This window comes from Anas platyrhynchos, chromosome 11 (genome assembly GCF_047663525.1).
Source record: "Anas platyrhynchos isolate ZD024472 breed Pekin duck chromosome 11, IASCAAS_PekinDuck_T2T, whole genome shotgun sequence".
NCBI classification, from domain to species: domain Eukaryota; kingdom Metazoa; phylum Chordata; class Aves; order Anseriformes; family Anatidae; genus Anas; species Anas platyrhynchos.
The window spans coordinates 5,970,698-5,993,588 of record NC_092597.1 but is presented as its reverse complement, the minus strand read 5'-3'; the positions used below and the strand labels follow the sequence as shown (position 1 = coordinate 5,993,588).

General features: G+C 41.1%; 2 long non-coding RNA genes across 2 annotated transcripts in view; one reads left to right on the top strand and one right to left on the bottom strand.

Moving 5' to 3' along the window:
* Nucleotides 1-22,891, top strand: part of LOC113844997 (uncharacterized) — a 121,863-nt gene that overhangs the window by 637 nt on the left and 98,335 nt on the right. The window lies entirely within an intron of this gene.
* Nucleotides 4,345-10,062, bottom strand: LOC119718039 (uncharacterized). Its single transcript, XR_005268650.2, has 3 exons — nucleotides 9,682-10,062; nucleotides 6,405-6,531; nucleotides 4,345-5,429 (listed from the first exon to the last, which is right to left on the bottom strand). It is a non-coding gene; the product is annotated as an uncharacterized lncRNA (long non-coding RNA).

The window sequence follows — 22,891 nt, the reverse complement described above, 5'->3', positions numbered from 1 at the left end:
GGAAGGAGGGAAAGGAATGCAGAGAAAGAAATCTGGCTTCTTTTCCCATTCTGCTAGTCTCTTACTGTAGCATAAAGACAAGGTCATAAAATGACCTGCTCAGCTTCTTCATCTGCAAAATGGGAAGCAGAAGAGTTGCCCGTGTTATTGCAAAAGTACAAATGTGAAGTCCTAACCTTCAAACTGTTCTTGTATGTTGCAAGAGGTTCTTCAGGTCCTAAAAACTATATGCTGCAATATATATTTATCAGAAATAAGCCAATGTACTTAACATTTTACTTTTTCTAAGGAAAAAAAAAAAAAAAAAGAGTTGTGCTAGAGCTGTTGGCCAGTTTTTTTGCTTATTACTCAGAGCCTGTGAGAATTACGAAATGTAAATGAAGCATAAGAAACACGTGGCTGTAGCCAGTGGTGGCAAACCTGTGTTGTAGTGAAAGTCTGGGTTATGGCCCAGTGGACTAGAGGAACATCAGGTGATATTTACATGTCTCAGAAAGGCTCCTCATTTGCACTTCATGAGGCAGAAGTAAGTCAGAAGTGCAAAAACCAGCGAATGGTCAGAAGCTGAAAATGAAGGGCAGCCAGGCTTCAGAAGACCTAGTTAGCTGGTGGTGCCGTTCTTGGCATCAAAATAATTTACCTCGAGGAATTCACAGCTATACTCTTCCCCTTCAGATGCAGCTCACTTCTGATGGGGTATCCAGCACTGAAAGCTGTTTTAAATGTAGTTTACTGTCTTCTCCAGCCAGGTGCAGGAACCGTGGGTTCATGGAGTGGCCAAGTGTGGACCAAGGTCTGGCTCCTGGGTCAGCTGAGGGAACAGCAAGGCCATGGTTCCCCCAGCAGCCCCACACCACTGGAGATCCGACATCATTCAGAACTTTTATTTTTATTCTAGTTTTTGGGATAGGAGAAGATGCTACCATTGTAGCATCTTGTTGTGTAGATGGTTTTCAGCTGTCACAACCCTTGGCTCAGTCTACTTTTTTTTCTGCCATAATTTAAAGCTGTTCTTGTGGTTGATGAGTTCAAATTCATATTGACTTCATAGTGCAGTCAGGGATGTTTTTTTGCCTGAATATTGACCAATATTTAATAGTAAAAAGAGGAAAATATTGTTAAAGGGGGTTAACAGCACTTCATTGCAGTATTCTCTGGCATCTTTTTGTGTAGGGGCCAAGAGCTGGGGTCACATCTCTTTTGCTCTTTCTAGGAGGTGTCTAGCAGCAGTGTCTTTAGGTCACAAACACTCTGAGACAGGACTGTCATTTCTGGCTTTTAATGAAGCTGTGACCACAGCTGTGCCTGTGAGGTGGCATGGAAATGCAGCTCTGTCCTACACGTCACCACTTCTGGAAGTTTGCAGCTGCAGACTGTCCAGGCTGCCTGATGATCCACTGGTCTCTCTCAGAGAATATGCTATCATCCATCTAGGAGATTCTCTTTCTGTTCTTATTTTTCTGCTTCTCAGTGTACCTACTAAATAGTGTAATCCTGAATCATCCATGGGACTTCCCATAATATACCCAATGGAGGAGCATTATTCTCGTTTTAAGACCACGTTTGATAAGAGAAAGAATAGGTGGGATTCAACCACTGTTTCTACAGATGTGTTTTGGACAGAATATGAAGGAAAAAACACCCTAGAGAAGGCCTTTTCTTATTCACTAGGCTGTGTTCAACAGCCACTCAGTAATCACTTCGAGCACTTTTTTTGTCAGCCTTTTGTTAGCCTTTTCTGTCCCTGCTATCAGTGCTGAGAGCAGTGCTACTGGATGTGGTTTGTTTCTTCTAAATAAAAACCTTGTTCAGAGAGGGTCATCCAAGTCTCCCAGCAACGTTTGTAGTCAATGGTGGGGTTGCATCAGGACTCCAGGAGCCTGGGCCCAGCTTAGCTGTTTCCCTACACTTAGATGAAGACTGCTACTGTCTCATCCATACAAATCAATGTGAATTCCCTCTGTGCTGCAAGATGCCCTAGATTCATGATTTCATCTATGGTTTTTAGGGACTCTGCCCTTAAAATTCATGGCAAGTGGTTGAGAGGTTATGTCCTTTTCATGACTCACTTCAGGGAGTTTCACAGATGTCTTCAGTTTGTTCAAGCAAGATTTGTACCTCTTACTCTGCAAGCAGAAGAGAATTGCCATTAGCCTTTTATACTGGGCTTAATTGCCAATTACCAGCAGGTAAATAGCTTCATAACACTGCATTGCTCCAAGCTTATTATACTTTGCAAAGGAGTCCTGTGCAGAGAAATCTCTTTTCTATTAGCAGAAAGAAGGCCAAAGGGCATTGAAAGACCTTCCTGTTTCTTCCAGAGTTTCCAATACCTCCTTGTAGGTTTGAGAGCAACCCACACATTTAGCTGGAATATCAGTTATTCCTGTTAAAAAAAAAAAAAAAAAAAAAAAAATCTTAAAATGTCTCCATCCAAAGGTAAGGGTGAAAAACATAAAAAATAATTGTCTTTAGGCAAAGCAAAAAAAAAACATGTATTTTGAAAATTGTATAATTGTATCAGCATAAATAAGCATAATTTTCCAGGTGATTTTTGAGAAACAAGAAATTGCAAAATGAAGTAAAGAAAGGAGCATCTGTTTTGTTCTAGTTTGTTTAATCTAATTTCTCCATATTTTAAGCAGAGTAGGTCACAAGCACAGTCCAGTGGGGGAAGTTCAGTATATTAAATGCACCAGCAGTTTTCTCTTGCAAATTGATTATTTAAATTGAGCTACTCTCAAGTAATGGACAATACCCATGCTTACAAATATGAGTTTGTGTGCAGATTTGCATTCCAATCCATTGTTCTTTCTCTCTATACTACCAGACACATCCTATTCAATTTCTTTGTGCTTAATGCAGCACTTATGTCTTAAAATTAAAACTTCCTAATGTTCACAAATTACTGTAAGGAAAGAAAATCCTGCTTTTCTTTCTTTTCTGCATTTTTTTTCTCTCTAGACCCTGAGCCGTACTGACACATACATATTTGCCAGATGCAAGAAATCGTTTGCTGATAAAATTAATGCAGAATTTTGTGATGGTTAAACAAAAACTTGCTCTGACATTTTGGCTCAGCTATGATATCCATAGTGCAGGACTGGAAGGCAGTGACTACACACTCCTCTTCCAGGAACAACGAGAACTGGCCCCCCAGTGGGAGAGGCCTTTTTTAGAGGAGATGAGGGAATCACTGGTGGTGGAATTCACCCAAATATTTTTGGAAGGATACCTGAACTCCAGCCTTTTTGCTGCTCTGAATTTTTGGATAGTTCATGGACTAAATCAAGTTGTTTTGTGTTTCTTGCATCATCCGCTGCTGCAAACAACATCATCACAAATGGGAAGTGATTCTCTCAGTTAAGCACAGACACTCCTGATTGCTCTAGCTGAACAGAGCTCTGCACAGGCAAACATGCCTGTTGCTGTTTCACTATGGAGTTTGAATGTGAACAATCCTGTCTGATGGAAACCGAGTTCCCATATTCATCTGTGTCAGCCCATGACAGTCTCTTCTGCAGATCTCCTAAATTTCACTGGCAGATCTGAGTTAGGCTTTGTTCCACCGAGCCTGTTCGGCAACTTGGCCATAGCTCATAAGCCTTTGCTTTTGGAGTTAGACTTGCCAGCGTAGCTTTAAACTAAATGGGGCTGTAAATCAAAATGTCCTCATCTACAATTCTTCCCTGAGCATCTGATTACAATCATGCTGCATGCTATTTGTACAGGGATGTTTAAAACTGCCTATAAAACAACAGCTAATTGCTGATCTGCTTAATTAAAGAGAGCCTTTTGTTGTCACATATACAAAGATAAATGAAATAATCAGCTTTGGACTAATGAGAGATAATTAGATTATGCAGTCCGATAAATAAAGACAAAAATCCTGCAGATTGCCACTGTACTGGGCAGCCGAGATTGCAACAGGGTTTAGGGATGCACTTTCCTTTCCTTTCCTTTCTATTTTAGCTATAGTGGTTTGGATTTTTTCCATCCCAGAGTTAATACTGCGATCAGAGCTTCCAAGCATTAATGACTGATTTTATGTACTATAATTTAGGATTTGTTGTTTAACAGCAGCATGATTTGCATGGACACAGTTTAATTTACTCAGAATTTAAGCTTCCATTTAAAGAAAATTTACTAGATCTTAGTGTCCGCTGACGACCTTCCAGCCTGAACAGATGCACGCTGCCAATGGGTCTTCTTCGGGGAGGGTAGGTAAAATCAACTGGCCTTGCTTATTCTTCTTGTTATTCTCTTTAGGTCAATAAGTAAAGGTTCCTTTTTTTTTTTTTTTTTTTCCCCAAAAGTCTAAAATGCATATGCTCAGTGGGTGCAAATACCTTGGTCTAGAAATAGCAATATAAAGGTCTCTAGTGGAAAGCACATTTCAGTGTAATAATACCATTTCTCCAAGACTGGTATCCAAGGCTGTGGGGAAAGACCTGAGCAGCTTTCTTTAGTCTGCCTTAGTTTTGTGCTCTAAGAAGAAATAATTTTATCTCGCCAAAAGATGGTTATCAGGCATGCACCTAACGCATGCAAACCATTGGATCAGCCTAGGGCTTGTGGAAATGCACAAATCCTCACTTAGCACTAGCTGTTGTATTACCTGTCTTCACATTAGAGCTCTCCTGGAGGTGTGATGCAATGCGCATTGTAGGACCGAAGGGATGTTACATATTCATGTGCTAAACTCACCAAAAGGACTGGATGCTTGCATGTTTCTTCCATGTGCAGCATTAAGGTCACCTTCACAGGGATATACTATCACGCTGGCACCTATTTTCAAGATACTTTTCAAGCCTCTTAAACCTAGATTAGACCAGTTAATTATTTTAATGCCTTCACATTCGGAGTTAGGATGTTGCATGGTATTAATGCCCATTTAATTAAAGATAACCAGCCAAATCTTCCATTTAAGCTTCATAAGTTTTGCCTATTAACAACACTGTATTTTGTCTATCCTTACACGGTTCATGACACAGACGCAAAGAAGAAAGGTGGAGAAGTGCATTTAATTAAATAGCAGGCATAGGTCAAGTGTCTGCCTCATATGTCACTGTACAGCAAAGACGACTGTAGGAAAATATCAGGAAATCAGCTACCCAGTAAACAAGAGAGCCCTGTGGGCCCTCTCCCTTGCAGAGACCATCCGCAGAGAGCCCTGCCCTGCCTGGTGCTTCATCCATGTTCCGTCATGTTTACTTACTCAGGTAGGAGGAGGGGAGCAGCAGGACCATCTGAAAGAGGGGATGTTGCTTATCATGAGCAAGAGAAGCTGAACTGGGCCCTTTGTTACTGGGCAACTGTCTTTTTCCTGGATTTTTGGGAAGATCTATATACAACACGCATCCTTCTTCATTAAAGGCAGCTCGAACACTTAGCCAAGGTCAACTTGGCTAAGTGTATCTGGGGTAGAGCTGTGGGGAAACAAGAGGTTAAGGCTGGTAAAATTCCCGGAGTATCTTATGGGGGTGAAGAGAGAGCATATAAGAAAAAATCAGTAGACATACCGTGTCCAGCTACTTAAGAGAAATGAGCTTTTAACTCATGGAAGTTCTGCGGTAAATGTTTGTCAGCTGATATCTGGGCTGCTCATCACTAACTACTCAAAAACTATCCTTCAGCAGTTAGTTTCTGAAAAGAACCTTTTCCTAGTTTCTTTATCTTCTGAAAAGCTGCCGTGATGCTGCAGGAAGCCAGCCTGGGCTCGTCCACATGATCTGGAGGCCTAAATCCTTGGTCAGGACACTCTGCTGACAGGTGCTGCCCAAACGCAGAGCAAAATCTGATCCTGGTGTCGGTAGTTTGTGAACACATTATTCCCACACATTCTTCTTTGTGGATTATAGCAAAGGGCTGTGTTAGATTATCTTTTCCTTAGGGACAGGCCACAATTGGAATCCCTTTGAAGTGTGGATTTAATAAAAATTTGCAGAAGGTGAGTGCTCCCTTAACGCCTGTATTTAGACCAAGATTTGGCATAGGCAATTGGAAATTTGTAGAGAGCAACAATGTGAGAGACCTCCATCGAGATCAGCTTTTGCACTTGGGTGAGAAAGACAATTTCTTTTTTTTTTTTTTTAGTAATCATGCAGGGGCTTTGCTGATGCTTCTGGCCATCACAAGGACCTCTCCTCTCAGGAGTCCTTGGTCCTAGGGCAGCCAGCAGCTCTCTGCACCACCAGGCTGCAGCCTTTGTCCCTTGAGGCTCAGCTGCACATTTCAGAGCGGAGGGGTCACCAGCAGGCATGTCCTTCACCAAGTTCATGGGAGAGCACTGCTACAGCTTTGTCAAAGGCAATGGCAGCACCACAGGTTGTAGGACCAGCCTAAATAGATCGAGGACTTGATCCTAAAAGACAGGAAGAGACAAAAAAATAAAAAAAACTCACCTCATTTTTGTAAATTAAAGGTCCTAAAAAGGCTTTTCTTTCTTTCAGAAGTTCAAAACTTGGTACCCATGTTCCTTTCCTGATTTTCTGTTTTCCTCTTTTCTTGCTTGAGCTGTGTCACTGGACTCTTCATGCAGCAGTTCAGAGATAATAAATGTTTATTGGCAATTTGCCAGCTTGAACTCACAAGTGCTGAGCTTATTCATTACTAGGAAATAGTGGTTCTCTGTGGGGAAACGTCTCCAAACATGATTAGCAAAAACAAAAAAAAAAAAAAAAAAAGGAAAGAAAGAAAAAAGGAAAAGGAAAACCCCTTATGAAAAATGTGTGCACTGCTAATCAGTGGCAAATAGTTTCTATGTAGGTTTCCTGTCATGTTTTGAATGCTGCTGAATATAGATGGGGAGGTGGGAAGCAGGGAGGTGCCACCATTTGTCACAACAGGCTTTGTGCAGAGAGCCCAGACCACCCCAGCAGGATGAGGAGATGGACTGCATAGAGGTGGGAAGGCTGCTTTTTCTTTTTTTTTTTTTTTTTTAACCTTCCTGTGCGCTTCTAACTGCCTAACCTAGTCTCGAGGATCTAACAGCTACATCTTATCAGGAAAAGAATTAACCCCGGCCTCTTCCCGGAGCAACCTCAGAAAGCACTGACACGGCGGGACCCGAAGCACGGGTCAGAGCCTCGGAGCAGGTGCCTGCCACAGGTGTGCAGAGTTAGACCAAGGCTCTGAAGGTGGAAGATATTTATAGCAAACTAACGTAGACTTGTAATGTAGATGCAATTGAGATTTAAAAAACTACTATGAGTATGTTTTTCATTATCTTAAAAGCACATTTAATGTTTACAGTGGGGTTATAATGTAGATCTGTGCACAAATGCTCAGATAGGACTAGGTGCCACGTTACCTGTCTCCTCCTCAAAGCTTTTCTAGAAGCAGCTGATTTCTGACAACAAGCAAAATCCATTTGTGTTAACACAGAAACCTCAGGGGAACTCTAAAATGATTCCTGAATAATTTTAAAATCAAATTGTGTTTACACTCCCAACTGCTATAAGTCCTCTTTCAAATTCATTGGCAAACAAGTGAAATGCATCTGGCCTCTGTGATTTATCACAGGAGGTTTCATCAAGGGGAGCACAGCTGAAATGAAGCACATATTCTCAAAACTAACAGGCACATCCTGCCCCTTTCGGGTATGCTGGAGTTTTTGTCAGTGACTTTTGAGACAGTCTTATTTGTTAGAAAGAGAGTGTACTCTAACAACATTTAATGTCATGACTTCTAACATTTGCTGCTGAGGACATTTTGCAAAATACTGATGAAAAATCAGGATATAAATTATTTGGCTCACAATTTCCCTATTAATAATTCTTCTCATTCTCATGGCACTTCTCAACCGAGAAACTCAATGCACATCTGTGCATAGAAATAGAGATGATGGCAAGCTGCCGGGGCAGCCGCGTAATGCAGCGTTTGCTCCTCGGCAGCACTTGTGCAGAGACCTAAAACAACCTGGTCCTTCCCCTGACACCTGCCCAACAGTTCCAGGCTGTAAGCACTACATCTAGCATGCTACTGTGAATTTTTGTGAGTAAAAATTCAGTAACATAATTTCTGGCATTATTTTAGTGGACATTGCGGTAAACAACGTGTCCTGCAGCATCGAGGAGTTCAGCTTTAGCTTTAAGGAGTAGATAAGTCTCTCTGTATTCATTGAATTAGAAGAAACGTGCAATTAGCACAAATGAAATAATTATTGTATTGTGCAAAACTCATGATTAGCTGTGTTGTTACAATGTTGTGGCTGTGCTGGTATCACAAAAAGAAAAACCTATTACAAAAGTAGAGGTTTTAATGCAAAACTTAATTCATCTAGTTTGTCTGTTTTCCAGTTTTTACAGGGCACATGTGAGAAGCAAAGCTGCATATTCGCTGTACTGCTTCATGGTCAAATTGCCCACTGCAGCCACAGTAACCGTGATTCTCACAGCTTTGCATTCTTGTATCTGGTAACTGATTATGCAGTTGTGTTAACTCTGCATCAGCATGGTATTGTAGGCATTTAGTTTTCTTTTTTATTTTAAAGTCTGAGTGAAAAGGAAGCTGGTAGTATTGAACTTTATTCACTTACCACTACTGTTTGCTTTCCTAATAGTTTGCTCTGGCAAATACATACACACTTCATGCCAGTTATCCACAAAGACCATTGACTGCAGCAGAACTAGTCAGAATATTAAATACAAACACCCGTAAAACTTCTTGCAGGATCAAGCCCTTAGCATTTTAAAGGAATCAATTAAAATTTACACCTTATTTGTTTGGAGGTGGCTGCTGCATCACTTTTTGGATGGAAATGCTTCACATTTTGCACTGTGATGTCTCTTGGCAACAGACGAGAAACAACTTTTAAAGAGTAAAAGCTCAGCATCTAAGCAACAGCAATGTAAAAACCCTGTGCGTTTCCTGGGGTGGTGGGGAAGACTTCCTGTAGGTGTGTAATTAATACTTTTAAATAAGAAATGTTATGACTGTAGGAACTTTCTCAGCCCCTTATATTTCAGAGTCCACATAGTGACTCCAGAAAAGAAGGCAGAGAGAAATCTGGGCCTGTTTTGGTTTTCATAAACAACACCAGAGATGCTGATGAGTGGCCCAGACATCTTCATTTGCTGTGCTTCCAGCAAACCGAAATCTGCATTAAAGGTATAACAATACCAGCTTTCAACGTATTGCTATGAAATTTTATTTTCAGCACTTATTTCAGCCACTTCTTGGCCTACTTTGAATCATGCATCAGTCATTAAAAGAGCATGATTTCTGTGTCCCCCAGCTAGTGTACCACTGCAACAGGGCAGCCCATGGAGCCTCCTGGAAGCAAGGGGCAGGATTTTTTGTTGCTTTATTTACTGGCTTACTCTTCCGTGGGAACAAAGCACCATTTGATCCCATTTTTTTTTCACTAAATCTCATTTGCTCAGTACTTTACCCCCATCCGCGTGTTCAGCAGAGGTATTTACGGCACTAATAAGAGCATTTTTCTATGAAAGGTCAAAAATCATTGCTCTTAATACATTTGTGGATCCGCTTTTGAGCATTATCTGTTAGTGGTAGCAGGTACATTATAGTGGAGACTGAAAAACACTTTTTTAGTGTCAGAATTATTTAATAAATTATTCAAGCATATATTAGAAAACTTTCTCTTTTCTTCCATCAGTAATAATACATGTGACCTGAGAACTATTGTCTTCTTACGTCTTATTTTTAGCAACCTACCTGCAGAGGGGAAAGCTGCTGTGTTCTCACTGCTGAGCATGTGGGAATTCAGTGGTCTTCTCTTCCAATATGTTATGTCTGCAGATCAGAAGAGACACAGACTCATCCCTGGCCAGGAAGCTGCTGGCTCCATTCTCATTATGGCAGATTGATCAGTTTATACTGATTACAGGAAATGGCTGTTAACAGGGTGAATAAATAACACATCTCTGAGCAGGGATTGTCTTAAAATTTATGATTCCTCTCTCCAAAAATGATGATGTTGAAAATCAGAGGAGGGGCAAAAATGTTCTTTTCAATCACAAGAAAAGATTTGCTCCGTTTCCAATAACAGTAGATGTTCACTTTCCAATTTACACAGAGGAAAAAGTAAGCATCAGTTTGTCCCTTCAAATTTTCCCTGACAGACATGCCGTATCCCAGCTAATATGCACAGTGATTAGCACACAGTGTCCTTGAGTAATTGCTATGTCATTTTGATAACGAATGGTCGGCTGATACTGGAAAGGCAGAAGAGTTACACAACACCCAGACTCCAGGCTGACAAAATGTCCTCTACCATGCATGTGCCAGGGGACACTTGTCAGTGCCTTTCGAGCTGGCCATTTGGACTTGGGGAGTGCTTCACTAAGAGATGGAGAAAGACTGGGAAAAAAAAAAAAAAAAAAAGCAATTTAAGTAAACTTTTTACATTCAAGCCATTCTAACCTATCCACATTTTAACATTATTATGCTCATTATATCTATTTCCATTCTCTTTTATCAGAAACCAGGTTTTTGCATCATATTATAGCTATTTGCTTTACCACGAGCATAAGTAAAGTTTAAAATAAAAATAAATTCCATTTTAATATCACTGAATGTAGAGTAAGCATGTTTGCACTAAAGTTTTCACCTCCATTTGCTTTGGCTGCTTATTATAACTTAATAAGTTTTTCATTCAGTTTGTAAAGTGCCCCTTTTTAGCCTCTAGCTACTGGATGACACCATCTGTGATTTCCAATGAAATTAAATTAAGTGAAAATTCAATCAACCAAAAGATTGTTGCTTCCACAACTTCACTGAGTGGCTTGGGATCGTACTATGTGACATGTCTTTCAAACTGGAAGCACAACCTCTGTGTGAGCCAGTTAAAGGAGACTGCCCAGAGAACGGCCTAGTTGGCATGCTGTTTCCAGTGTATCATGCTGGGTTTAATTAATGATTAATTGTCATTAATGACCCTGTCTCAGCTCTTCTTTGCAATAGGTATTTGGGGTGACTTCTCCATTGCTCTTCAACTAGAAGCATGTCTTTACAACACCTGCCATGCTCTGAGAGCACAGCTTTGCCCATCTGAGCAGTGCCCTGAGCGCCCACCAGCGCTGCCCCGCTAAAAAAAAATGGTATTTTTTTTCCCCACACTCTTTCATGAACATGCATAAATAAAAATTATAAACTAGTTCCCCTTCCACAGTGCTCCCCTTTGAGTCAGAAAGATATGTTTATTTTGTACCACCTAATTTTTACAGGATTTTCCAATAGGACTTTGCACAGTCCATGCTCTAGTTGACTCATAGTGTAGTTACCAAAGAAGTAGTGATTTCCACCACAGTGGTGAGCTAATTTAATAATGGACACAAATGATAACTTACAGAACCAGAGCATCGCAGTATCTGATGATAATCCCTGCACTTCCCAGCAAATACTTTGGGAAGGTGGGGATCGATGCCTAATAGGATTGGTTATTATTGGTATCCTCCTGACACATTTAGTTTTTTTTTCATCTTAATACAAAAACAAGGTCATTCTGAGACTCCTTTGGCAGAAAAACTTTACCAGAAATTTGGAGTCTTGGGTGTTCTGTTTTTTTAAACCAGAATGTCTTTGTGTCTTCTAATATTGAGTTTGTGGAACTCACTGCAAGGAATGTGAGGTTCTTAGCTCTGGTAATGTGTACCACAGAACCAGGCAGTAACTGGTGGCAGCACAATTCACTTTTCATTTTATGTTAGCATCTAGATACAAATTCCTTTTCCAGGTGGACCATGTAGTATCTGATGCATCTCCTTGAACATGACAGTGGTGAGTTAACCATTTGATGAGGGTTAGCTGTGTCAAAAAAGGGGCAAAAGAAAAGAATAAGACCTCAATCTATTTTTTTTATGCTTGTTTTCAGTGAAATTCGGTGTGTGTATAAGCAAAATAGGCATCACCAGATGTCACTATTACACATTTCTTTTTTGTGTGTGGGAGCAAATGACCAGTTTGGGGAAGATGTATTATCAATTCACGCTTAAGCATTTGGTACAGTGCTGTCAATGAGGGTAGGAACAGCACTGCGAGCTCAGGAGAACCCATTCTGTTCTCTGGGCCTGGTGTCGTGCACTTCACTGACTGCTGGGAACACGGGGAGCAACTGGGCTGAGGTTCCTGGGGGGCTGCCCCAGGCACTGCTGTGGCACCTCTGTTCTGGAGCAAATATGACTGTGTGAACAACAGGCATTCCGATAGAACCTGTAAACACATCATCACATCATCTTTGCTGACGAATTGTCTGTAGAGACCTGACCATCTGCTACTATCTAGCAGAAGATAGAGGTATTCTAGCAAGGTGCAACATTCGCGTTATTTGCTTTGCAGTGCTGTGCATTATGCACCAAACAGAGAAAACAGAAGCTTAGCTATGTAGAGAAGAAGTGGTAGAGCATAAGGACTGCACATTCACTTTTACTATAAAATTGAAGGTATGAGCTTACCTTAGCAAATATTTATTTCTAAATATTTATTTAAATGTTCTGTATTTGAAGCAGAGCCATATCGGTGTATCTTTCTCAGAGGACACTGTGTGATTTCTAGCAGTGTCTTGCACTTCAGAAATCCTCAGTGCCGTGTGGGTAATGCATTGAGTGATTCTAAGACTCAGCCCAGGCTAGAGCTTTATGGTAAATTCCATCTGCATACATGAGGAGCTTGCAAAGAGCTCCTCTTCTATCTTGTCACAGGTGGGAAGGGCATAGGCAAGCACAGAAGGAAGTTTGGATGTTTGCTGAAGGAAGCAATATTGCCTGGCTATTGCATGAGGGGCAGTGGCCTAGATTTGTGTTTGTATACTACCACTGAAGCAGCTGGCATAGATGCAAACACTTGATATGAATTGAAGTCTGTATGGAGGAGGCTTTAGCTTCAGCCTGCCCTGGCCACAGGGTGCTGAGAAAACTCTGCTGCCCCCAGGGGCTGAGCTGGGGGGGAGCCCTGAACAGCTCCAAGGTGTATGTGGTTGTTCCTTCAGTCTGAGTAATACACCAGAGATGCCATCTTCAGCAAAAGGAAGTTCTGGCAAATTCAGCTGTTGTCAATAGCCTCCTTTCTAGCCCATCTCCAAAGCTCACTGGAAGCAATGGGATTTTTTAAGCTGGTTGAATAGCTTTTACATCATTCTCTGTTAGATTTCTTGCTTCCAAAATGATGTTGTGGCCTGCGATGTGCTGCATTGCAGGTCAGTCTCTGGAAGAAGAAGCGTTGGAAGTGATGAATCACTCTCTTTCTTGATATACTGCCATATAGGCCTATAACTGTCGTAAATAATATTGCAGTGATTGAACTTAAAAGTCACAATCTGTGAAAGAATGTAATCCCCTCTGAACATTCCCAGCGGCCTGCCTTTCACTCTTTACTACTAACTTTCACCTGATTCACTTCAAGGGGTGAAACTCTTTCAAGATATTTTCTTTCCTTTGCTTAAGGAAACACTATCCTTTCTCTGCATGCTCTGACATTGCTTCTCCCCCTGAAAGCTGGTGCCCTTGGACATCTGAACCTCATTAAATTTAGAAAGCCCACTGACTTGGTTTTGTTCCCATAGTGATGTTGCAAATCTCATATTTGCAAGGGAATTGCATGGGATTCTTTCTAAACAGATTTGTTATCTCTTGTGGTTGCTGCCACTAAGTGTAATATCACAGCCTCTTCATTTAGAAAACACAACTCTGAGACCTTTCCATGAGGCACGGAGCTTTACAGCAATGCAGCAGAAAGGACACCATGCAGCAAAGAGGCAACTACATGATACGTTCAATAGCGGGGAAACTGCAGAAGGCAAAAAGAAAGAAAGGAAAAAAAAAAAAACCTGTGAGTGAAAAAACAGACAGACATGGTGTGAGCCAATGTCAGCTGAGGACAAATCTCTGATACAGCAGAAAGCATTCACAGCCCTCTCAACTACATTTCAGGATGAGGCAAGTGACAGGGGACTTACCCGTGCCAAAGGAGCAGGCCTTTCATGACTGGCAGCTCCTGGCCACGATGGCCACAGCAGGCAGGTGCTAGCACGTCTCCATCTTAAGTGCTCGTGCCTGGGCACTCAGAGGAGGACCAGTTTTATTAAGCCAGTTCAAGGCCATCAAAAAGATAATACTGCTGATAGCTCAGGACTAAAATAAGACAGTGCATTATACACTGTGTAATAAAGGTAGCTGGAAGCTTTACAAAATGGCTGGAGAAATCTCTAACATTAATATTTGATTCAAGATCTTTTAGTTGTCTTTGGCATATTTTGATTGAGGAGGTTTGTGAGTATATTTATTTATTTTTAGATTTATGTAAATATGCACAGTCAACATCTCTTGAGGCACCTGCATGGCACCCACTAACATTTACAGTAACTACAAGCCCATCTCCATCAGAGTGAAGAAGCAACCCTGCTCAGCCCACTGAAATGAAAACAAAACAAAACAAAACAAAAAAAAACCACAGCTGCTTTGTTGTAATGAAGAGTCTTACAAAAGCCCAGCATAGTTCACAGTGAGCAGGGACGTCTGTGTGACTACAAGGGTGCTATCATCCCAAGGCAGCACGGCTGAGGGAGGGGGTGCCCGGGGTCCGTGCTGGGGGCTGACATCTGGACACCACTTGGCACGCTCAGGTGTAATTCGCACGGGGTCCAGCTCGTGTCCTGCAGGAGCGCGGGGCAACGGGCAGTGCAATCTTTGCTCTGCCCCAAGCCCAGTGACTGCGCAGACCCAGCTGCCCAAGGAGAGCTGGCTACAATTCTGCCTTTGTAGCCAGAAATGTGGCTTTTATTGGAGACTGAATTATAAAACAACATCTTGTATTTTCTTAAGATTTCTGGCAAATATTTGAGAATCTTCTATTGCTTTGAAAGCATAGGGAAACATTTCTTTTTTTTGCAATTTTTTTCATTTTCTGTTTTCTTAGAATAGTGTGAGGTGTCATAGAATAATTATTAAAAGAAATAGGTTAAAGGGGTGAGATACTAGGCCCTCAGCTTTTGTTTATTGGTTTGTTTTTTTCCAAAAGCAACTTTTCAGTCCTCTTTAAATTCTTTTACACCTGGAACTCCTTTTTTAGTTACCTACAGTTCCAACAAAGCAGGTTTTTCTATGCTGCATTTTTCTTTCAATAGAGGATAACTAACAAAATATTTTATTCTAGGAAATTGTTAAATTAGAAGGTGATTTCTCCCTGCACATGCTTTTATTTAGTTTCCAGAACCATCTTCTTTGAGTAAAGATGTAAATGAAAAAAAAAAATAAAAGAGTAAAGCGTTAAAAAATCTTATGATTTCCACTTGCCATATGCCCTTCCTGAATTTCCTTTGCTCAAACACAATCATTTCATCACTTCCCTCTGTGTTTCATGCAAAGAAATGTGATGTCTTTCTCCACTTCATTACAGAAGTTCTGAAAATAAAAGTGATCAGTAAACAGCCAACCAAGAGTCTGATTTTCCAGAAATGTTTCAGGACAGAAGTCCTGCCTGCCCCCAAGGACGCTGACCCTCCTCACCCTGAGATGTCTCCTTTGCCTGTTTCCACTGATGTCCCACCCACAGCACGTCTCTCTCCTTTCTCCTCGCTCCTCTAAGTAGGAAGTAACACTCTTGTAGACTTGTCACCATTCTCCACTGGCTGGCAACTTCCAGCTTTCTGAGGATTGCCTTTGTCTAATCATTTTGGTAAGTAATTCAGCTGCAGCCTGCAAAACGTCAGTGATTCCCCGTGGCTGACATGGGCTGCTTTGTGCTCATGTCACAGTGTCTTCGGAAAATTGTTAGCTCGTACTGTGGTAATTCAATTTTGATGAATACCCCGTAACTTAATTTACTCTGTGGCAAAACACAATTGTATAAACAAATTGGTTCTGTCCACACCCATCGTACCTTCACAGGGCAGCATTTTAATATTAACTGCTACAACCTATGATAGATGACAGTGCAGGCTCCAAAACAGGAATGTGTCTGTAAGCGCAGGGCAGATGGTTTTAGTTTCACAGTACAGCTTTTATGGAGAATGTTCATTGACCATAAGAATAACAGAAAAAAAAAAAAAAAAGAAATTGCTGTACTGTGTCAGAACTGACGAGAGCCCTGTCAGGAGCTGGGACACTGCTGCGTTAGGTCCTGCGCGGGTTCAAACACCGCCACCAGCTCCGTCCCACAAAGTGCATAGAAGTAAATTTTCGTTCTGCGATTACATTAAAAGAGAATAAAGTATTCCACATCACTTGAATATTTTGTGCAAATAACACATAATAGTGGAAAAAAATGGAAAGACCCCTTCTGTGCCAGCAGGCAGCCTCGAGCTCTGTGTGCAGCCCAGGCTGTGTCTGCACCGTGCAGCCAGGGCTGGGTAAGCATGCGATGTGTCCCTACAGTGCCTGCATCCAGGGCCCCACGGTACCCCCGACTAGAAACATACCTGGCTGCTGGCAACAGAAGTATGAGTCGGAGCCCTAAAACCTGCGTAATGCATTTATTAAGTCTGATGCAGGCATAGCTAAGGGCACTGACCATAGGTTGCATCTGGGTGAGGAACAGCATTTTACTTTCTGGGTAACAGAAAATGGAAGACAAAATCTATAGGAATTTCCTGTGTTACATTTGCTTTGAATAACAGAAGTGTCATACAGAAATATTATCAAAGTTGCAATATTTGAGCCTAATAAAGGAGGAAAAATGACATCAGAGGAGTATTGACAAAGGCAAGGCAGTTCTCGTCCCTTCATTTCCTTCAGAGTCTTGCAGTGAGCTTGACTTCCATGTACACAAGGGCTGCTTTGTGCAGGCACATCTTCACCTGGGTTAAAGAGATGATGGAGGATGCTTTAAAAAAGACCCAAGAAACTGACTCTCTTTGAACCACTATAAAATTGCAGTGCAAAGCTGGCCAGGTTTGCCTTTCAAAATATCCTGATAACTCCATTGATCAGAGCAGGATTATGTGAAGGGTCAGATTGGCCCGGTGTTATTTCTAGAAGTACCACCACCATTATCACCACCAGTTCCCACCTCATGTGCTCCAAATGTCCGGGTTGAAGCTGCAGGTGTTTCCAGGCCCTGTCAAGGCAAACATGTGGCACAGGCTCCTTGCAGCTTTTCACTTAACAGATCAAGATGGTCTGAAGAAGGCGTTTAGCATGTGCTTTTCATTTGCCCCCTCTGTGATACATGGAGGGTCTAGTAAGTTTGCAGACTCTTCCTAATGCTCAGGTGCCTGGCAGCAGAGGCTGGGTGCTATTTTAAAGCCTTGCTAGCATTAACACTGTGTCTTTGGACACTCAAATGTACGTACATGTTTGTCCTTCCTCCTCACAAGCCCTGTGTGTTCACCAAGCTGCAGGGTGTTGGGTCCCCTTGTGGCACGAGGTGAGCGCAGGGCTGGCTGGCTCCCTGCACCAGAGGAGGGCTGTGGGCATGTTTGAAATCGTGTTTGAAAGGTTTCAGCAAGCGGTGAGGACAAACGGAGGTGCACATAAACATTTGAGAAATTTAGTTCCATAAATCAGGTGTGATCCTGTTTCGGGTCTAGAGTTTTCACCATGAATAGCATTCATTTTTTGCAGTGTCTGTCAGATAACTTGAGTTTTTAGCCTAAGGGTCTCTTTGTCTAATCTATGGATCTGTTATTAAAGGAGAAAGCTGGAAACTTGAAAAGTACTGCTGTAAACTGTGTAAAGGGTAGGGATTTAAGCTAATGATGCTTTGCACAGCAGCCAGAAGCCACTAGGAAGAGTTGCTCTTTGCTCTTAGTGGTGTGGGGACCTGGTCTTGCTTCTGTTCCCTGACTGTAGCAGGCTTTGTTTTTTGACAGGGAACTTTGCTCAGTGCTGCCTTGGACTAATTCAGCCTTCACTAGTGTTGCTGTGAATACTTGTGGCTAATACAGAACATGATCATACAGACAAGAGAAAATAATATTTAAATTGCTTATTCCCAGACAGCTTCAATAGTGCTTTTGTGTCTTGAAGTAGTTTTGCAAGACTAAGAAAGATGTTAGCCAGGTGAGGCAAACTGCAATGGCCATCAAGAGCTAAAATCGCTCAGCAGTGTCATGGATTATAAGCTATTGCCTTAAACACCAAAAGCAACGTGTGGATCTGTCATTTACCAGAAAGCAAAGCACATGCTTGGATGCTGTCCTGAGTGGAAGCGGGCATAGCAAAGCTCTTAAAGGTTTTGCTGGCTCAGGACTTGGTTTGTGTATTTAAGCATGTGCATAAATATTTGCAGTAGTCAGGCTATCATAATTGGGTTGGTTTACAAAAATGGATACAAAATGGAAACAAAAAAGGAATCATAATGTTCCCTTTTCAATGCAGTTAGAGCAGATATATTTTAACCAACATTTTGGAGTTTGATCTTCTGAGTTTTATCACTGGTTTCAGGATTCACTCAGACCTGTTGTGATCTGCTGCGAAGTGCTAGGTTATTTCCACCAAAGGTGTTCTTAGTATTAAAATGCAAAGTGCTTGAACAGTTGATTAGCCATTGTGATTAATAATGATAATGGATGAATGCTTTTGTCACTATCAAAACTGTATGACCGCATATAATCTTTAAAACAGAATTTTAAAATGGCATTGTTTAATCTGTTTCAAGAAGATTGTAAATGCCTTGAGATATTGATCCAGCCTGCGAGCCTGCTTATAAGAATACTCTCTGCCTGCTGCAGTGTGCTCAGATACAATCTAATAAGAGTTCATTGAATAATAAACAATGGTGGCCACCCAATCCTAAAAATTTAGATCGACGAAATTCCCTCCCTGGTGAAGAGAAAAAATCTGGAGCTGCCCATAAGCCCATTACTGTCCACTCACCCATAAGCCAATAGAAGATCTTGGATTATTGGAACTCTTAGCTTTAAGAGAAATTGCTTTCCTAAATTTGACCTTCCACACTAAATATAAAATATGGACCATCTGTAATGAAGGGATTGCAGCCCAAATAGCTATCATCTCTCAGTGGCAAAGGTTAGAAGGTTGATGCACATTGGTTCCATGGGGATGGGGATGGTGGTGACCTTTTGCCATGAAAATGGTCACTTGGAGCTGTAATGTGAGAGAAAGGGGTCGGGTATTAGCCACTAAAGACTCTCTGATGCTGTGTCCTTGTTAAGCTTTTACAGAAAAAGCCATGGGGGCATTATGGGAAACAGCATCAAATCCCATCTACCAGATCTGAATATGATACAGAGGAAAAGTGAAACTGGATATATACTCCATTTAGGTAACATTTCTTCACTTCTTAAAAGGACAAATGTCATCTGAGCTTATATACAGCGTTCATTTCAAAGGAAAAAAAGGCAATTTAGGTGTTTGCGGATTAATATTTTGCCACTCCTGGTTGCGATATTGTATTTGACTGCCCATGATGGGCCAAGTGGATGAGTACAAAGACGCATTTTCTTTTCGTATTTACTTAAGGAATTAAGTCTTATAGAAAGTAAAACAAAAAATGGTATGTGGTTAAATGAGATTGCACTGTCCATACCCTGTGTTTTAGTGTAATTCCTGTAAATGATTGTGAGGGGCTATAGAGGGAAACACAGAGAGCACAATGTTCCTTTTTGATCAGCAGCTTTTAACAAAGGAAGGATGTTGAACATCTGAAAGTAGGGAGTGCAGAGTTCACTGCGGGTCACCATTAAGGACAAGAACAAGGTAATGTAAGAGGCTGTGTGATTCCAGGTTGACAGGAGGATTTTAAAAGATCAAAAGTGGTTTATATATATGTTATAGAGGACCAGAAGTGCTTTCGGTCAACAGATGAAAATGCTAATGTTTAGAAATGATGAAAGCAAGACAAATGTGGTGGTGAATTCCAACTGAGTCATCAAAACAACAAGTATTCTTAGTCTGTGGTTTTTAAAAGATTACTGCAAATTGTCCATCAGCGCAGGTGTGGTAAAAATGGTTATTCTGTTGCTATATGAGCCGCTCGCTGCATTTCTTATTTTGGGATGGCAGTGCTGACAGTGAGCTGTGGCTTGCAATATTTGCTCTTTTAGAGCAAGCCGGATTTGAATAAGTCTCTTAATTTTTTAAGCTTCACAACATTCTCTTCCTATTGGTGGCAGCGACAGTACTGCTTCCACCATATAATTAAGGGGCTGGAGAGAAAAGAAAGAAACAATTAATAGCTGCTTCTGATAGAACCTTCATCAGTTTAGTGGGAAAAAGAAAAATGATGGAGTAATATTGCCACCAGCGATCCCCGAGTCAGGTGACTTTTTGCTGGATCAATTCTGGTTGCTAAGCAACAAGCAAAAAGGCTCTGTTTTGGTAAATCTGTTATTTTGGACTGTCGCGTGCTGCAGGTGCACCTCCTGGCTCTCCTGCTAATGCTGCTGGTTCAGGACCCTGCACATCCCCCGAGCCATGAAAGCTCGCCCGTTCTTCTTTAGAGGGGACGATGTTATTTAGCTGTCAGAACAACTTCTGTGGTGAATATGCCTCCAAAAATACAAAAGCAAGCCAGTGATTAGAGAATTTGTTAAAAGAGAGGAACGGAAAAATCATTAAAACAACTCTGACATTTTTGGTTAATGATATCTACATTAATGAGTTAATTGCCAATGCATCACATTTTATGCCACTATCAAATATTAATGCTATCAATGTTATAATAATAGCATCTATTGATATAATTGAAGCTTGCTTTCCAATAGGTGTCACCATGAATAATACCATTGCAGTATTAAAATCAATAATAAGAATATTAGGAGGGCATTATAAAATGTCAATACAATGAAAACCACTTAAATAAATGCTTGATATAAAACAAACTGACTAAATATACTAAGCCATAATTTAAAAGAATAAATTCACAACCCTCTCTATAACAGTTTGGATGTGGCAACTTTGCCATTCTTAAAAGTATCAGGCTGAGGCTAACAACAGAATAAAGCTGTTCAGAGAAGAACCTCTTTGTACATTCAGTGAGAAAATATTTAAAGATTATATGATATATCAGAGGAAATGATGGATGTTGGAAGTGGTTTGATGTTGCATTTAAGATGAATCTTTTGTGTTGCAACAGCCCAAAATCTGCTAGCAAATGTCGATGCCTGTCTTCCTTTGAGGTTGCTTTCAGCCCGGCACACAGCTGCGGCCTGGGAGGACGCATGCCTGGCTCATTTGTGCTGTGTATAAAGAAACTGGCAGCCCAGCCCAGCAGCTGTCTGGAAAGACAAAATTCCAATTTACCAACGGGAAACATCTTGTCATTCTGTGGCCATCCCTCTTTTGTTTCAGCAGTGGCAAATTGGCACAAGGATAAGGCTCTGATGGTAAATCTCCATACCTTGTGGCAGCAGACAATGCTAAAAAAGAAATGTTGCAAGGAGTCTTCAAAAATTTAGCATGTGGTAAAACCACTGCTCCTCATGTGGAAGCAAGCAGGACAAAATCCTTGGGGGGACAAAAGCACAGCTGAGGTGCTGACATAATGTAGGCAACTGAGGGACAGAGTGACATACCCATGGAGTCCGGACATGGTTGCATCAGCCATCAGCCTGATGGCCAGCACGAGGGGCTTGCCAGCAGCCTCCTGGTGGGGGACGTTTGCTCTGTGCTGAGGCTTCTCATGTCTTTGCCCTGCTCCACGGATGGGGATTGCCTTTCCTACAGCTCTGCAGCTGGTCAGGGGAGGGGAGTACTGAGGAAAGCAACCTTGAGACCACAAGGACAGCCCATCCTAAGAGGCATTGACCCTCAAAGACATACCTTGCCACTGGGAAGTAGTAATTCACTGGAGCAAAACAATTTTACTTTACTTCCTTCCCACATGGTACCGTGAGCTGGGTAAGTGGCAGCAGGGCATGTGCTCCTGACAGCCACCACTTCCCGCAGCTCCTGGGGCTCTTTTGAGGTCCCCATCGCATCAACTATGGCTAAGCCAACGGAGGTGTGAGCTCTGTCGTGCCATTTTGGACTGCCCGTGGTATTGATCTCCATGCCACACCAAGTAGGTTTTGCTGCTGGAGATGCATTGCATTTGAAAGTCTATTTGGGAATTCAGGAAATCAAAACTATTACACTGAAGGCTTTTTATTACCAATGTCTTCTTTAGCTCTATCTGCCAAAAAAGTTTTAAGGCAACTCAGGCTTATTTGCCCAAAACCATTTGACATTTACTTCATTACTCAGTGGACTGCATTCTCTTTAAATAAATTTTCCAGTGATCTGGACTTTCACCATGAAAATCTGTACAGTGAACTCCTAGTTTATTATGCCTACTTGAAAAGGGTAATTTAATAAGGCATCAGTACAAATACTTAATTGTGCAATGGCTATTGACAATGCCTTTAAACAGTTGCATATTTGCCAGATTTAGCTAATGGAAGTAGAATTGCCACTTAATGTCTCAGTTTGCACTGGCTGAAAATAAATCGTATCTGACATTCCTTTGGCTTTTAAAGAACATATTTAGATATTTACAGTCAGATTGATCTATTGTTGCATTTATATTTCTTGGGTGAAAAAGTATGAAGTAATTTAGATGGAGATACTTATTTACACATGCAGTATTTGTAATAGCTTCACAGTCTGATGTTTCATGGACTTGACATATTGATATCAGAGAGAGTTGAGAGAAAATAACTTGACAAAATCTATTCTTTCCAAAATGTGTGGATTTGTCAAGTATGAAATAATTTGCTGCAACAGGCTACCTTTAACATATAAAATGCTTTGAAATGTTGCACTGTGTTTGTACAGAATTTTGCATAATTTCCCAAAAGCTCAGTTTCATTACATTTTGTTTGGAGATGTAATATACACCAAAGTGTAAGTATAAAAGTAAAATGACAGAGTTTTGAACATAACAAAGCAAAATACTCTGACATAAACTGATTTTTTTCTTAAGTTTTTGGTTCAAAAAATGTTTGTCTTTGCATTCTCATTTAGAATGCAAATAGTATCTGACATATTGA